Raw genomic sequence first — 18263 nt, 5'->3', positions numbered from 1 at the left:
CATAATAGAGTGTCTCCTCAGCTCGAAACCTTGGGGTCATCTTTGACTCTTCTCTCTCTTTCTCTGCTCATATCCAGCAGATCGCCAAGACCTGTCGTTTCTTTCTTTACAACATCCGTAAAATCCGCCCCTTTCTTTCCGAGCACTCTACCAAAACCCTCATCCACACCCTTGTCACCTCTCGTTTAGACTACTGCAATCTGCTTCTTGCTGGCCTCCCACTTAGTCACCTCTCCCCTCTCCAATCGGTTCAAAACTCTGCTGCTCATCTCGTCTTCCGCCAGGGTCACTTTACTCATACTACCCCTCTCCTCAAGTCACTTCACTGGCTCCTTATCCGTTTTCGCATCTTGTTCAAACTTCTTCTACTAACCTATAAATGTACTCACTCTGCTGCTTCCCAGTATCTCTCCACACTCGTCCTTCCCTACACCCCTTCCCGTGCACTCCGCTCCATGGATAAATCCTTCTTATCTGTTCCCTTTTCCACTACTGCCAACTCCAGACTTCGCGCCTTCTGTCTCGTTGCACCCTACGCCTGGAATAAGCTTCCTGAACCCCTACGTCTTGCCCCATCCTTGGCCACCTTTAAATCTAGACAGAAAGCCCACCTCTTTAACATTGCTTTTGACTCGTAACCACTTGTAACCACTCGCCTCCACCTACCCTCCTCTCCTCCTTCCTGTACACATTAATTGATTTGATTTGCTTTATTTTTTGTCTATTAGATTGTAAGCTCTTTGAGCAGGGACTGTCTTTCTTCTATGTTTGTGCAGCGCTGCATACGCCTTGTAGCGCTATAGAAATGCTAAATAGTAGTAGTAGTAGTAGTGTACTGAACTTCAGGGACACCCAGTTCAAATTCCACTAATACTCCTTGTAACCTTGTACAAGTCTCTTAACCTCCACTGTATCAGGTACAAACTTCAGATTTTAAGCCCTCTGGGAACACAAAAATACCTACTGCACCTGAATGTAACTCATCTTAGAAAAAAGGTGTGAGCTAAATACTTATCTACCTAGATAAATTTATCAATTTAGAGCAGTGGTTCTCAACCCAATCCTTGGGGCACCCAGGATACCCAGATTAAATTTGCATAAGATAAATTTGCTCCATTGCATGCAAATCTATCTCATGCATATTCATTCTGAATATCCTAAAGGTGGACAAAGCAGTGGGGCCGGATGCATACATCCGAGAGTATTGAAGGATCTTAGGGAAGCTCTAGCAGCTCCGCTGGCTGACTTTTTCAATGTTTCTCTAGAGTTGGGAGTGGTCCCAAAGGATAGGAGAACTGCAGATGTGGTTCCTCTCCATAAAAGCAGAAGTAAGAAAGAGGTTGGGAACTATAGGCTGGTAAGTCTGACTTCTGTGTTAAGTAAATTAATGGAAACACTTTTAAAACAGAGAATAGTAAAGTTTTTGGAATCCAATGGATTGCAGGACCTGAGGCAACATGGTTTCAGTAGAGGGTGACTGGGTGAGTAGAGAGTTAGATCAAGGGAGAGCAGTAGATGTGGTGTATTTAGATTTTAGCAAAAAAAAAAAAAAAAGATTACTTATAAATAAACTGAATGCGCTCAGTATGGGCCCTAAAGTGACTGACTGGGTTAGGAACTGGTTGAGTGGAAGGTGATAGAGGGTTGTGATAAATGAAGCTCATTCTGAGGAAAAGGATGTTACCAGTGGTATGCCACAAGTTTTGGTTCTTGAGATGGTTTTTCAAAACATTTTTGTAAGTGATACCACTGAACGGCTGGAAGGCTAGCCTCTTTACACATGAATGATACCAAAATGTACAATAGGATAAACACTCCTGCTGAGAGCAATGAGAGCTGAACAGCAACGGCCAAAAAAGGTAATTCTCCTCTCTCCCATGCCCCCCTCCACCCACCCATGTCCAGCGACCCTCCTCTCCTCCTGCCCCCCCTCCAGCCTCCCAGGTTGTCCAGCGAATTCTTCGGGGCAGGCAGGAGTTGCCTGCCCACTGCTGGCGCTGGCACTGAACCTCCCCCGTCCCCCACTGCCGGATCCCTCTTCAAAATGGCTGCCGAGACTTACAAGGGCAGCCTCCAAGACTTCAGCAGAAGTCTCGCGAGTCCGTCGCTGGAAGTCTCGGCGGCCATTTTGAAGACCGATCTGGCAGCAGGGGAGGGTCAGCGCCAGCAGTGGGCAGGCAAGACCGGGGATCTTTCCTGCCTGCCCAGAAGAACTCACTGGACAACCTGGGAGGCTGGAGGGGGGCAGGTGAGAGACGAGGGTCGCTGGACATGGGTGGCTGCAGGGGGGGCAGGGGGAGAGGAGGGTCACTGGACATGGGTGGCTGCAGGGGGGTCAGAGGGAGGGGGGTCCTGGGACCTGATAGGGGGGGGAGTCCTGAGGCCAGAGAGGTGGGGGTGGAAGGGGGTCCTCAGACCATAAAGGGGGGTAAGGGGTCCTGAGAGAGGGGGGTGGGGACACACACTCACTCTATGTCTCTCACATACACTCTCTCTGACACACTCTGTCTATCACACTCTATCTCTCTGTCACACACACACAGTCTCTATCTCTCTGTCTCACACACACAGACACTCTGTCTCTCACACACTGTCTCTCTCACACACACAAACACACACACACTCTGTCTCTGTCTCTGTCTCTCTCCCTCATTCTCTATCTGACACACACACTCTCACATACACTCTCTATCAAACATACACTCCGAGGAAAACCTTGCTAGCGCCCGTTTCATTTGTGTCAGAAACGGGCCTTTTTTTACTAGTTTAGAATACTGTGTACAATTTCGGAGACCACACCTTCAAAAAGATATAAACAAGATGGAGTCGGTTCAGAGGACAGCTACTAAAATGGTCAGTGGTTTTCATCATAAAGCATATGGGGACAGACTTAAAGATCTCAATATGTCTACTTTGTAAGAAAGGCGGGAGAGGGGAGATATGATAGAGACATTTAAATAGTTACGTGGCATAAATGCACAGGAGGTGAGTCTCTTTCAATTGAAAGGAAGCTCTGGAACGAGGGGGCATAGGATGAAGATGAAAGAGGATAGACTCAGAAGTAACCTGAGGAAATATTTCTTCATGGAAAGAGTGGTGAATTCGTGGAACAGCCTCCCAGTGGAAGTGGTGGAGACAAAAACAGTATCTGAATTCAAGACTACTACTACTACTACTACTTAACATTTCTAAAGCGCTACTAGGGTTACGCAGCGCTGTACAATTTTAACATGGAAGGACAGTCCCTGCTCAAGGAGCTTACAATCTAAAAGACAGGTGTAAATCTAGAGACAAGTATACAATCTAAAAGACAAGTGTAGAGTCGATCTGATAGGGCATACTATATTTCTCGAAAGGTTAGGTGCCGAAAGCAGCATTGAAGAGGTGAGTTTTAAGCAGAAATTTGAAGATGGGTAGGGAGGGGCTTGGCGTAGGGGTTGAGGAAGATTGTTCCAGACATAGGGTGAGGCAAAGAGAGTTTGGGACAAGTACATAGGATCTGTAAGGGAGTTATAGGGAGAGTAGATGGCATGGATGGGCAGACTGGATAGGCCATACGGTCTTTGTCTATATTTTGTTTTCTGTTTCTATGTTCACCTTCTTTTTTGTTTTGTTTTTCTACTTATTAGCTCTCACATCCTAACCCAACTCATTCACTTTTAAATATTTACCTGCTATAATTGTACATGAGCTAATTTGAGCCTTCTATATATTTACAGCCTACTGCATGAATTACCAAAATTTCTGTATGTTAGACAAAAGCAAAAGCAGCTCTCTTTGTGTTATTAATCACGGCAGGGAAAACAAGAGGAGCCACAAGCAATGCAGATTAACGGATAAGTGGCATTATCCCAGCTGCTAGAACAGGAAACATCCACAGAAATTGATATGTTGTTATTTTCCCCAAAGGATATGATTTGTCAGGCATCATGGTCTGCTAGGACACTGAAATAATAAACCTTTCCCCCCTCCAAGCACAGGATAAACAATTGGAGCCAAATAAGGTCAAGATGCCAAAGGCAATGTTAAAAGGATACAAATGATGTACAAATCCAATTTAAATCATACTGTGTAAGCACAGAGGGAGAGAGCTGTGTAGATGCACCTGCAACAATATTACACTCCGAAAACTCAATGGGCTGATTTACCAAGCTTTATTTTGCCATAGACACAGAGTGGCCCAATGTGCTCTCTCTTCAAGGAAACATTTTTATGTTGCAGGACCATCAGTTTGAGACATGCTTTATTTTGACCAGTGTAGCCAGATAAGTATGTTTATTGCTTTCATTGTGGTCCCAGAGAAAGCTGGAATCTTTTGTTTGAAGCTAGTTTATGAATAACCCAGAGATGTTATAGCACGTACCCTCTTTTGGTAACTTGTGTTGGTCAAATCAGGTGCATTACAACCTACGAAAGGGGATAGAAACAGCAGATCACACAAACAGCAACATTCAGGGGCCCTTTTACTAAGGAGTGCCGAAAAATGACCTGCACTGGTATAGGCGTGTGTTTTGGATGCGCATAGGCCAATTTTTCAACGCACCTGGAAAAAAAGGCCTTTTTTTGTGACCAAAAATGGACATGCAGCAAAATTAAAACCAGTGTGTGTCCATTTTCGGCCTGAGACCTTACCACCACTCATTGACTTAAGGACTTAAGTATTGCCACACTGGGATAGACCAAAGGTCCATCAAGCCCAGCATCCTGTTTCCACCAGTGGCCAATCCAGGTCACAAATACCTGGCAAGCTCCCAAAAAAGTACAAAACATTTTATGCTGCTTATCCCAGAAATAAGCAGTGGATTTCCCCCAGTCCATCTTAATAATAGCGCAGCTTAGTAAACAGGGCCCATAAAGTTCAGCACATCTCTCTATATAAAAGGCACCTCCAACGTTCGAATGAAGCCTCAAGCCGGAAACTTGAGGCGGGCAAGATATCCGGTTTCGCCATGAGTGTCTGCCCCGCCCTCGCTTCACAACGTGATGACGTCGAGGACGGAGCAAAGACACTCAACGAATCAAGGAAGCCCATTGGTTAATCTCTGTTTCCACTCCCTAACGCAGCTGTCATTCCCATACACCCAAAACCAAACAAAATCGCCACTGCACCCCATCCCCCCGCCCACACTCCCCCTCACCCACTCTCCCGCAGCCGCTCGCTCACCGTTCCGCCGCACCCCCCTCTCCTCTCCCACTCTGGCCATGCACCAGGACGATTACTACACACGAGTGGAACTGACCCAATCAACTAAAATGTAAGCAAGAAGCCCCATTGCTTAATCTCTATTTCCACTCCCCAACACAGCCATCATTCCCATACACTCAAAACCAAGCACACCTACGAGCTGCTGATACACATTGTTGTTTTCAATCACAACCAAACAAAATCGCCACTGCACCCTGTCCCCCCGCCCACACTCCCCCTCACCCACCCTCCCGCAGCTGCTCGCTCACTGTTCCGCCGCACTCCCCTCTCCTCTCCCACTCTGGCCATACAACAGGACGATTACTACACACGAGTGGGATTGACCCAATCAACTACAATGTAAGCAAGGAGGCCCATTGGTTAATCTCTATTTCCACTCCCCAACACAGCCGTCATCCCCACACACTCAAAACCAAGCACACCTACGAGCTGCTGATACACATTGTTGTTTTTTTTTCCCTTCTTCCATCTGAAACACATCTAAAGCTGTTTCTACTGGATAAACTGCGCCTTAACAGGTAAAGGACAAAAGGTTTTTCTTTTTGGTTTCTTACTGCACACCTTTGTAATTTAGTTGAAAGCTACACATCTGTACATATAAATATCATGAAATCTAAACTAAATATCACTCAAACACTTTATCCAGCCGTTGCCTGTCAATGTGTGTCACTGAAAGAGTATGAGGGAGCTCCAGCTGCCTGTGGGTCACGACAGGACTTAGCTGCTGGACGCCAGAAGCAGTGTCTTCTTAGGTTGACAGCAAATAGCAACCCCCCCCCCCCCCCCCCACCAAGCACCTCAGAGGGAGGGAGAAAGGGAGGGGACAGGACCATGGAACTGGGAGGGAGAGGGAGGGACCCTTGAACTGGTAGGGGACCCTGGAACTTTGGAGGAGGACTATGGAACTGGGAGGGAGGGAGGGCGGGAAGGTGACCCTGGAACTGGGAGGGTGGGGACCCTGAAACTCTGAGGGAGGGTGGGGGGGGACCCTGAAACTGGAAGGGACCCTGGAACTCGGAGGGAGGGGGGATGACCCTGGAACTCAGAGGGGGGGATGACCCTGGAACTCGGAGGGAGGGAGGGATGGAGGGGGGACCCTGGAACTGGGACGGAGGAGGGAGGGGCCCCTGGCACACACTCTGATTCTCACACATACACACACTCTCTCTCTCACGGACACACTCGCACCCAGTCTCACTCTCTCTCTCTGTCACACACACACACACACTCGCACATTCACTCTCTCGCACACAGTCAATCTCACACACACTCTCTCAAACATACACACTCCGACGAAAACCTTGCTAGCGCCCATTTCATTTCTGTCAGAAATGGGCCTTTTTCACTAGTAATAAATAATGCAAAGAAATCTGAACATACAGTATATACAAATTCAGATAGTAAAAATCAGAACATTTAGGGGGTCTTTTTCAAAGGTGCACTAGCGTTTTTTTAGTTCTCGCTAAATATTTACGTGCGCTAAATGCTAAGGTGCCCATAGAAATATAATGGGCATCCTAGCATTTAGCGCACAAGAATTTTGCAAAGGTGCGCTAGCGTTTTTAGCTCACGCACCTTTGTAAAAGACTCCCTTAGAACTTAAATGTGAAATGTTACACATTAGAAGGAAAAATCATTGACACCTATCTAGAAAGATCAAAATTAACAGAACTTCCTTCTAATGAAAATTCTGCCCACACAAGTTTACAAAATGTTATCAAAATGTTATTTAGACCAGGTGCAGAATAAAAAAAAAAACAGTGTTCAGTTAAAAGGGTAATGGTACTCAAAAATACGCTGGTGTCTCTAGGCAAACCATTCCAACTTGTGTGTACTTTGAATTGTGGTATACAATTATACTTCTTGTCAAGTTTAAAGGTTATAAACAAAAACTGGAAGCCTTAGAAGATTAAAGAACAGAACTATCTAAGCGTTTTTTTTATTAAAACAAGATATATGTTAAAAACTTACATAAACATTTTTTTAATGTGTTCAGGTTTTAGGGGCTCACAACCTTAATGTAGTGAGCTCAACATCAGCTGATATGGAGCCATGCTGATGTTATCCAGGGGGAGGGGGAGGTTTGAGGGTAGGTAGGTAGGAAGGAAGGAAGGAAGAGGAGGATAGGTTGAAGGGAAAGGTTTAAGTAAGAGTGCACAGGGGTTTTAGTTGGATAAGTCAGTTGCTAGAGGGTAGGGGATTGGGTGTTTATTGGGAGAAGTTTAGCTGGCAAAAGTTACTTAGGAGGGAGGAAGGGGAAACGAGCGGGGTCCGGGAGCAGGGGTTGTAACCTGCCGTTCCCTCCCTAGTTTCTGGGGCCATTTTGGTGTTTTTGTGGTGTGGTAGAGGGTCAGATGGGTTTGTTGGTCGGTGGTTGGTCGGTGGCAGCTTGGTGGGGCGGAATTTTTGAGTTGGTGAAACTGTTGGGGGAGACCTTTGTAAAGTGGGGAATGAATGGAAATAATGGATTTGTTACATTGAGTGTGTCACCCGCCACAATTATTTTCACCAAGTCCTGTGTTACCGCAAACTTTGGGATTGGATGGGAGTAAGGCTAAATGTTTGCTGAGGTCAGTTTGGTACTGACTGGCTTCAATTTTGAAAATAGCAAGGCCTCACTAGGATTTGTGTTTGCTGGTAATTTATTTGATGGTTTAAATTAAGTTAATATAATTGTTAATTATTGAAAGTTGTTAATAAAGCTGTAGCCCATTTATATGCCAAAAGGGTGTTTAGTAATTCTTTAGTGTGGCTGGTATGTTGAGCATGGCGTAATATAGGGTTACCATATGGCTCCAGAAAAAGGAGGACACATTGATCAAGTCCGGGTTTTGCTTTCATTGACAGCAATGGAAGTAAAACCCAAACTGGCTCAATCTATCCTCCCTTTTCTGGAGCCATATGGTAATCCTAGCATAATGTGAATGCTGATGTTATGTATCTGTTTTAAATCTTGTAATGTATGCCCTTTCGAAAAAGATGGACGTTTATCTTTAGTCTCGAAAATACGGTTTGTGCCAGGCAAATGCATTGGATGTGGGCGTTTTTGAGATGTGGGCGTTTGTTTGAGCTGGGCGTTTTCGTTTTTCAGCGATAATTGAAACCGAAGCGTCCCAGCTCAAAAATGACCAAATCCAAGGCTTTGGGTCATGGGAGGGGCCAGGATTCGTAGTGCACTGGTCCCCCTCACATGCCAGGACAACAACCGGGCACCCTAGGGGGCACTTTTAAAAAATAGGAAAAAACATTAAATTACCTCCCAGGTGCATAGCTCCTTTACCTTGGGTGCTGAGACCCCCAAATCCCCCCTCAAAACCCACTCCCCACAACTCAACACCATTACTATAGCACTTAATGGTGAAGGGGGGCACCTACATGTGGGTACAGTGGGTTTTGGGGGGGAGGTTAGAGGGCTCCCATTTACCACCACAAGTGGTACAGGTAGGGGGGGATGGGCCTGGGTCCGCCTGCCTGAAGTGCACTGCATTACCCACTAAAACTGCTCCAGGGACAGGACTTGTTGCTGCTGTATAACCTTGGCACAGCAGTTCACACCGTAAGACAAATCTCGCTGAAAACGTCCTTTATTTCATTAACTGCGTTTACTCACAGTTAACTGCAGATCAGAGGTTGTGCCCCACTGGCAACGAGTCTCCCTGGTACTAAGATTAGCAGTAGCTCAGAGCTGGCAGAATGGTGTGCAATACCCTCTTTCAGCAACATTCAAGGTAAGAACTAAGTTCTGTAACGTGGCTAACACACGAAAGGGATCTAAAACGGACTTACAAAAATGGCCACTACCTCGTGGACTACCGGAAACAAAACAGGGCACACTCTGATCCAGTAGGCAGGGGGAAAAACACCATGGGAGAAGAGCCTACCAACTACCATCGTGAGACTGTAACACAAGCTAGTGAAATCATGGAGCCCAGTGGCGTTCCTAGGGGAGGGCGGTGGGGATGGTCCGCCCCGGGTGCACTCCGCTGGGGGGGTGCCGCACGCGCCTGTCCTCCATTGGTCCATGCTTCTTCTCTGCCCCGGAACAGGTTACTTCCTGGAACAACAGAGGGCAGGCGCGCATGGCACCCCCCTCCCCCCAGCGGCGTGCACCCGGCGGGGGGGGGGGTTCCTTCGCAGGGGTGTCCTTTCGCCGGGGGAGGGGTCCGCGCTGCATCGGGGGGGCACTGCACCCGGGGGGTGGGGCGCATCGGCGATCCGCCCCGGGTGCCAGCCCCCTCAGGAACGCCACTGCCTACACTCACCACAATGCAATGCTGATGTGACCCTGCAGTGCACCCGAGAGCCACATCTGACCCAGGGAAAGGCTATGAGAGGATCGAACACATTCTGCTGTCATGGAGGTGGGTACTGAATTTGAGGGTGGTGTGAGGCTGGGGTTTTTTTTGGTGGGAGGGGGTTAGTGACCACTGGGGGAGCCAGGGGAAGTGATTCCAGATTCCCTCCGGTGGTCATCTGGTCATTTAGGGCACTTTTTTGGGACCTGTTCGTGAGAAAAAGGGTCCAAAAAAAGTGTCCTAAATTCTCGCTAAAAACGCCTTTCTTTTTTCCATTATCGGCCGAGCGCGCCCATCTCTGCTCGGCCGATAACCACGCCCCAGTCCCGCCTTCACCACGCCTCCGACACGCCCCCATGAACTTTATTTGTTCCTGCGACGGAGTGCAGTTGAAGACGACCAAAATCGGCTTTCGATTATACCGATTTGGCCGCCCAAGGGAAACGGACGCCCATCTCCTGAACATGGGCGTTTTTCTCCTTTCGAAAATAAGCAGGATAGTGTTTTTAGCATTCCCTATTGTTTTAAAATTGCAATTGTGATGTCCTTCAAAAGTTTGCATAGTGTTACCCAGTGTACTTGAGAGATCGACTAGCTTTTTATATTCCTATCAGGACCTTAAAATCAGCCCAGGAGTCATTTCCTTCAGTTTTACCACTTTCCAAGATGGGGACTCAGAGATTCTTCTGTGCCATTCCTTTATTTGTGGAGCCCCCTTGCCAGAGAAGCATATATAATAATTCAAGGTCATGCACTTGGGTTGCAAATATTCAAAGGAACAATTTAGTATAGGGCAGTGGTTCCCAAACCTAGTGCTGGAGGCACCCCAGTCAGTCAGGTTTTCAGGATATCCACAATGAATATTCATGAGACAGAGATCTGCATTGTGGATATCCCCAAAATCTGAGTGGCTGGGGTGCCACCAGAACCAGGTTGGCAACCACTGGTATAGGGGGTGAAGTACTTCTGTGTATGAAAGAAGAGTGGGACTCGGGGATGATTGTTGACCATTATTGGCAGGTTAGGCCTATATGACACACCATGGTCAGACTATTCCAAACTAAACTTATCCCTACAATGGTGAAAAAAGGGCGCAAACCGAATACAAGAACACTCAACCTTCACCACAAGAGACCAAATAGACCCAGAAACATTCTGGCAACTGATCTACAATAATGAATGGTCACCACAAATGGACTCGATATACTATCTCCTAGATTGGGACAAAAGATGCAGAAGCATATTAGATGAAATAGCACCACTACAAACAAGATCCTCACGTAGACATAACTCGATACGGTGGTACAACGAAGACCTCAGAAAACTAAAAACACAAACTAGGAAACTCGAGCGAGCATGGAAAAAAAATAAAAGATGAGCACACACTCAACGCATGGAAACAGACTCAAAGAAAATACAAATATGCAATAAGACAAACCAAAAGGGCTTACTACAAAACCAAAATAGGGCCAGACTACAAAGACACGAAGAAACTATATCAACTCATGAACAAACTACTAGACACCATACTGGTCACCACAACCAACATAGACACCCCATCAGCTGACATACTTGCTAAATACTTCAAAGAAAAAATTGTAAACCTACGCAACACGTTACCTCAGAACACCACCAATTTCGAAAGATTCATTGAGTGTCTAGACCCAATCCTCGGTGAATACCCAACAGACAGAATCTGGACAAATTTCGCTCTCCTTACCGCTGAAACAATCACCCAAGCGATCAACAAGTCTTCCAGAACTCACTGTAAATTGGACACCTGTCCCAATTACCTAATAAAATCCGCTCCTCAACGCTTCATGGCAGACCTCACATCCCACCTCAACTACATGCTTCAACGTGAACTCTTCCCCAAGGAACATGGCAACATCCTACTCACTCCGATACCAAAAGATACAAAGAAAAAAATGAACGAAATCACCAACTACCGCCCAGTCGCATCTATCCCACTGGTAGTCAAACTGACGAAAAGCATGGTAACCAAACAACTCACCGATTACGTAAACAAATTCTCTATACTACACGAATCACAATCAGGATTTCGCTCGAACCACAGCACCGAAACAGTACTAGTAACTCTCCTAACCAAATCCCAGAAATAAGCAGTGGATTTTCCTCAAGTCATTTTAATAATGGTCTATGGACTTTTCCTTTAGGAAGCTGGCCAAACCTTTTTTAAACCCTGCTAAGCTAACCGCCTTTACCATATTCTCTGGCAACGAATTCCAGAGTTTAATTACACGTTGAGTGAAGAAACTTTTTCTCTGATTCATTTTAAATTTACTTCTTTGTTAGCTTCTTTGTGTGCCCCCTAGTCCTATTATTTTTGGAAAGAGTAAACAAATGGTTCACGTCTACCCATTACACTCCACTCATTGTTTTATAGAACTCTATCATTTCTCCCCTCAGCCGCCTTTTCTCCAAGTTGAAGAGCCCTAGCTGCTTTAGCCTTTCCTCATAGGGAAGTCGTCCCATCCCCTTTATCATTTTCGTTGCCCTTCTCTGTACCTTTTCTAATTCCACTATATCTTTTTTGAGTTGAGTTGATCAGAATTGAACACAATATTTGAGGTGTGGTCGCACCATGAACCGATACAAAGGCATTATAACATCCTCATTTTTGTTTTCCATTCCTTTCCTAATAATACCTAACATTCTATTTGCTTTCTTAGCCACCGCAGCACACTGAGCAGAGGGTTTCAACCAGTGGCGTACCTAGGGTAGTTGACACCCGGGGCTGGTAATTTTTTAACACCCCCTTCCAAAATCCAGTACTAGGCATACCGAGAATACAAAATACTGAGGACCTATACTATTACTACTACTTATCATTTCTAAAGTGCTACTAGACGTATGCAGCGCTGTACACTTGAACACGAAGAGACAGTCCCTGCTCGATAGAGCTTACAATCTAATTGTAAGCGGGAGGTGGTGGAGATGAAAATGGTAACGGAATTCAAACATGCGTGGGATATGCATAAAGGAATCCTGTGCAGTAGGAATGGATCCTCAGAAGCTTAGCCGAAATTGGGTGGCAGAGCAGGTGGGGGAAGAGAGGTTGGTGGTTGGGAGGCGAGGATAGTGGAGGGCAGACTTATACGGTCTGTGCCAGAGCCAGTGATGGGAGGCGGGACTGGTGGTCAGGAGGTGGGAAATACTGCTGGGCAGACTTGTACGGTCTGTGCCCTGAAAAAGGCAGGTACAAATCAAGGTAAGGTATACACATATGAGTTTATCTTGTTGGGTAGACTGGATGGACCATGCAGGTCTTTTTCTGCCATCATCTACTATGTTACTATGTTACTAATTAGGACAGACAAACAGGACAAACAAGAGATAAGGGAACATTAAAGTGAGGATGATATAATAAGTGTTCTGAGCAAGTGAATAAGGGTTAGGAGTTAAAAGCAGCTTCAAAAAGGTGGGCTTTTAGCTTAGATTTGAAGACGAACAGAGATGGAGCTTGATGTACCGGCTCAGGAAGTCTGTTCCATGCATATGGTGCAGCAAGATAAAAGGAACAGAGTCTGGAGTTAGCAGTGGAGGAGAAGGGTGCAAATAAGAGAGATTTACCCAGTGAACGGAGTTCCCGGTGGGGAGGAATATAGGGAGAGATGAGAGTGGAGAGGTACTGAGGAGCTGCAGAGTGAATGCACTTATAGGTCAATAAGAGGAGTTTGAACTGTATGCGGAAACGGATAGGAAGCCAGTGAAGTGACTTGAGGAGAGGGCTAATATGAGCATAACCACACTGGCGGAATATTAGTCATGCAGCAGAATTTTGAACAGATTGAAGAGGAGAGAGATGGCTAAGTGGGAGACCTGTGAGAAGCAAGTTGCAATAGTCTAAGCGAGAGGTGATAAGAGTGTGGATGAGGGTTCTGGTAGTCTGCTCAGAAAAGAAAGGGCAAATTTTGCTGATATTATAGAGAAAGAAACAACAGGTTTTAGCAGTCTGCTGAATATGTGCAGAGAAGGAGAGGGAGGAGTCGAAGATGACTCCAAGGTTACGAGCTGATAAGACAGGAAGAATGAGAGTGTTATCCACAGAAATAGAGAATGGGGGAGGAGGAGAGGTTGGTTTAGGGGGAAAGATAAGAAGCTCAGTCTTGGTCATGTTTAGTTTCAGATGGCGCTGAGACATCCAGGTAGCAATGTCAGACAGGCAGGCTGATACTTTAGCCTGGATTTCGGCTGAGATTTCTGGTGTGGAGAGGTAGATCTGGGAGTCATCAGCATAAAGATTATACTGAAAACCATGGGATGAGATCAGAGTACCAAGGGAAAAAGTATAGATGGAGAAAAGAAGAGGTCCCAGGACAGATCCCTGAGGTACACCAACTGACAGTGGGATAGAAGTAGAGGAGGATCCACTAGAGTATACATTAAAAGCACGCTGGGAGAGATAAGAAGAAAACCAGGAAAGAACAGAGCCCTGAAATCCAAGTGAGGACAGCGTATCAAGGAGTAGGCTGTGATCAAGTGTCAAAAGCAGCACATAGATCGAGAAAGATGAGGATAGAATAGAGACCTTAGGATCTGGCCAGGAACAGATCATTGGAGACTTTAGCAAGCGCTGTTTCAGTTGAATGAAGGGGGTGAAAGCCAGATTGATTCTTGCATACCATAAGCAGTAATTTCTACAAGTCACACAAGGAAAAGGAAAGCATCTTAAACACTACAGTGAGCACTAGAAAATCAATTCACATATTGTAAAACGAAACCAGACAGAATAGTACAGATCGTCAATCCTGCACAGTCAATGCCAACTGAAAGCCATGTCTTTTTCACAAACAGATACACCCTAATCCACTATAGAATAAGTAATCATAAACGGTCTATTTAGACAAAAATTAAACTGAACCCCCAAGATGCCAGACTCCGCATACAATGCAACACCACAGAAACAGAAAATGTCCCCTAGTACTGTGCAAAATATAAAGACAGCAGATGTAAATTTGAAAAAACTAACAAATACCAATCAACAGTTTACAAATTAACAAATAGAAATAAAACAAATATAGAAAATAAAATAATACAATTTTATTGGACTAATACATTTAGCTTTCGGAGGCCAAAACGTCCTTCGTCAATACAGTATAGTGCTGTTACAGTATCCTATCCTGACCTGAGGAAGGGGTTTTGTTCTCCGAAAGTTTGTCAAAATGTATTAAAATTAGTTCAATAAAAAGATTACCTTATTTACATGTTCTATTTATAAACATTTATTAACACATCTACAATACTACTTTATCCTAAAGCAAAAAAATAAAAATATATATTTTATTTACAGTTTGTTGTCTCTGGTTTCTGCTTTCCTCATCTTCTTTTCACTGTCTTCCTTCCATCCAGCATCTGTCTTCGCTCTCTCTCTCTCTGTTGTCCCCTTCCATCCAGTCTGCCGTCTCTCCCTTCCATCTAAATCTGCCGTCTATCTCTGCCCCTTCCATCCACCATCTGCCCGTCTGCCCTCTCTCTCTCCCCCTTCCATCCACTGTCTGCCCTTTCTCTCTGCCCCTTCAATCCACCATTTGCCATCCCTCTCCCATCCATCCAGTGTCTGCCCTCCCTCTTGCTCCCCCTTCCATCCAGGGTCTGCCCTCCCTCTCTCTCTCCCTTCCATCCAGGGTCTGCCCCCTCTCTTCAACCCCCAGTTTCAGCCCCACTATCCCACCAGTCCCCAGTTTCAGTCCCAGCCCTTTTCTCCCACCAGTCCCGAGCTTCAGCCCCAGCCACTTCTCCCTGTCCCCTGTTCAGCCCCCAGTACCCACAGTTTCAGCCCCTGCCCCTTTTCAGCCCCCAGTTCCAGTACTAGCCCCCTTATCCTACCTACCCTCCTTTTCAGCCCCCAGCTCCAGTCCCTTTCATCCACATGCCTTGCATTAAGGCCCCCCTTTTCAGCCCCAGATCCATTCTCCCTCTTACCCCCTTCTCAGAACCCAGTTCCAGCTCCAGGCCCCTTCTCCCTTCTGAGCTCCCCCTCCCAGACCCAGTCCCCTTCTCCCATCTGAGCACCCCAGACCGTCCCAGTCCCCTTCTCCCATCTGAGCCCCACCACCCAGTCCCAGTCCCCTTCTCTCATCTGAGCCCCCCCCCCAACCCAGTCCCCACCTGCCCACCAGCTCGTTTGACAGACAACCCTCTTCTCCTGCCACCCGGCACCCAGCCTTAAAAAAAATCAGTGAAGCGCCTCGCGTCTTCTCTGCTATAAATGAAGCAAATCGCCTCGTTGCATCGGCCCTTCCCTCACTGTGTCCCGCCCTCTGATGTAACTTCCTATTTCTGAGAGGGCGGGACACAGTGAAGGAAGGGCCGACGCGACGAAGTGATTTGCTTCTTTTACAGCAGAGCAGATGTGAGGTGCTTCACTGATTTTTTTGTTTAAGGCTGGGTGCCGGGTAGTAGTTCCAGATTGGCGTGCGGCAAGCCGGTTGCCGCGAGCCAACCCTTTAGAAAAAGGGCCCCTAAATTAAATAAGATTAAATATAAAAAAAAGTAGAATTAAAATGGGAAAGAAAGTAAAAACAGATTAGTGATTACTTTGCTGCTGTGTCCTTGAGCTCCAGAACAGCTGCTGATCAAAAAGCATGCTAGCAAGACTGGGCTCCAGGGTTGCCATATAAAAAAAAAAATTCCCACCCAAAACAGCCCAAAACCCGCCCAAAAACCGCACACACCCCACCCTCGACATCATCAACCCCGCCCCTTCCGTCATCACCCCCCACCCCCCGCCGTCATCAACCCCGCCCCTTCCGTCATCACCCCGCCCAATACATCGGCAAAGCCCGCCCAAAACATCACAAACCCCGCCTCTGTCACCATTAGCCCCACCCCCCGCCGGCCGAAAAACCGCCCAAAACCCGCACAAAAAAAACCAAAACCAGCCCAAAAAAACACAACCCGCTGCAGGCAAAAGTTTCCCGCGGCGGGTTGCGGAAAACCGCCCAATTGGGCAGGAAAACCGCCCATCTGGCAACCCTGCTGGGCTCTCTCACACAGCCGCAGACCACAGCAGAGGGAGGCTGGCCCTAGCTCAGAGCTAACAACCAATAGGGAAAGCTCAAAAGGAGTCAATCACAGGATACTGCAAACAAAAGGAACAGCAGTTGTAATCAGGGCCACTGAGAGACTGAACCGGGCCCAGCCCCCTCCCCAAATCGTCGTTCGCTGCTGCCCCCCCCCCCCCCACGATTGCTGCCGACCCCCCATTGCTGCTGCTGCCACAACAGAATTGAAGTACCTTGGTTGTCGGAGATCCCAAGGCCCCCCCCCAGCAGAAGATGTCTTCTTCCTCCAGCATTGACTGCCTGCTCCTGCGGCTCATTTTCCTCTCAGGGTACGCTCGGTTTCAAAACCAAGAATGCGCGCTTGAGAGGAAAAGCGGCCACTCAGCAATGAGCAGAACAGCATCACTGGAGGAAGCTCTGGGTCCTCCCCAACCTCCGGGGAGGGGGGGGGGAGGCTGGCACCGGAGTTTTCTTTCTCCTGCTCCTGTTGAGACGCGATCAATCGGGTCCAATCAGAAGCAGGAGAGAGACCCTGGCACCGGGCCCCCCTTGGAGGCCTAGGCCTGGGGAATTTCCCCCTTCCCCCTCGGCGGCCCTGGTCGTAATACACAGTGCTTATACACAGTGCTATCTATTACAGAGACAATGCACCTTGCCTCCGTGAATATGGGGGAACACAAAATTGAACAGCCCAAAAGCAAAAAGGCTGTCAATCCTTTGAATAATAGAACTAACATAAGTTGTGTATAGTTTTGGGAAGGAGCTATAAGCATGAAACATTTTATTACAGAATCCAGCAGACTGTTTAATTTCCACTGTTTAATTAAATGGTGGAGATCATGGACAGAAGATCGTGTTTTATGCCCTATTGCAAAAAAAAAAAAAAATGCAGGCAGAGTACGGCATAAATTCTGAGCACTAGTTCATATTATTCTATGCTGGGAACCCACTCAAAAGGTAAAATAGAATCTGGAATTTCATTGTGGCATTTTGCTACTATTCCATCTAAAAGTGTTTGCTTATTTACTTATTTATTTTATTAAGCTGATTGTCCCCACAGCAAAACTATGGGCTTTCCACTGTTTTCATTTGCCACATTTCAATAGCTGGCATTATATTCAGAACGCTGCTGCACGTCTTATATTCCGCCAAAACCGATATACTCATACCACCCCTCTCCTTAAATCACTTCATTGGCTTCCAATCAGATATCGCATACAATTCAAGCTCCTCCTCCTTACCTACAAATGCACTCAGTCTGCGGCTCCTCACTACCTCTCCACCCTCATCTCCCCTTATGTTCCCGCCCGCAACCTCCGCTCACAGGACAAAGCCCTTCTCTCAGTACCCTTCTCCACTACTGCCAACTCCAGGCTCCGCTCATTCTGCCTTGCCTCACCCTATGCCTGGAATAATCTTCCTTTACCCATACGCCATGCCCCTCCCTACCCATCTTGAAATCTCTGCTTAAAACTCACCTCTTCAATGCTGCCTTCGGCGCCTAACCGCTCGAGAAATATAAAATACCCCAATCTATCCACCCTATCAGATTAACTGTTCACTCGTCCTCTAGATTGTTCACTTGTCTTTAGTTTGTTCTCTTGTCTTTTAGATTGTAAGCTCTTTGAGCAGGGACTGTCCTTCTATGTTTGAATTGTACAGCGCTGCGTAACCCTAGTAGCGCTTTAGAAATGATTGTTGTTGTTGTTGTTGTTGTTGTTGTTATATGTTAAA

The sequence above is a fragment of the Microcaecilia unicolor genome, chromosome 1, assembly GCF_901765095.1.
Source record: "Microcaecilia unicolor chromosome 1, aMicUni1.1, whole genome shotgun sequence".
NCBI classification, from domain to species: Eukaryota; Metazoa; Chordata; class Amphibia; order Gymnophiona; family Siphonopidae; genus Microcaecilia; species Microcaecilia unicolor.
This window is presented reverse-complemented; position numbering follows the sequence as displayed.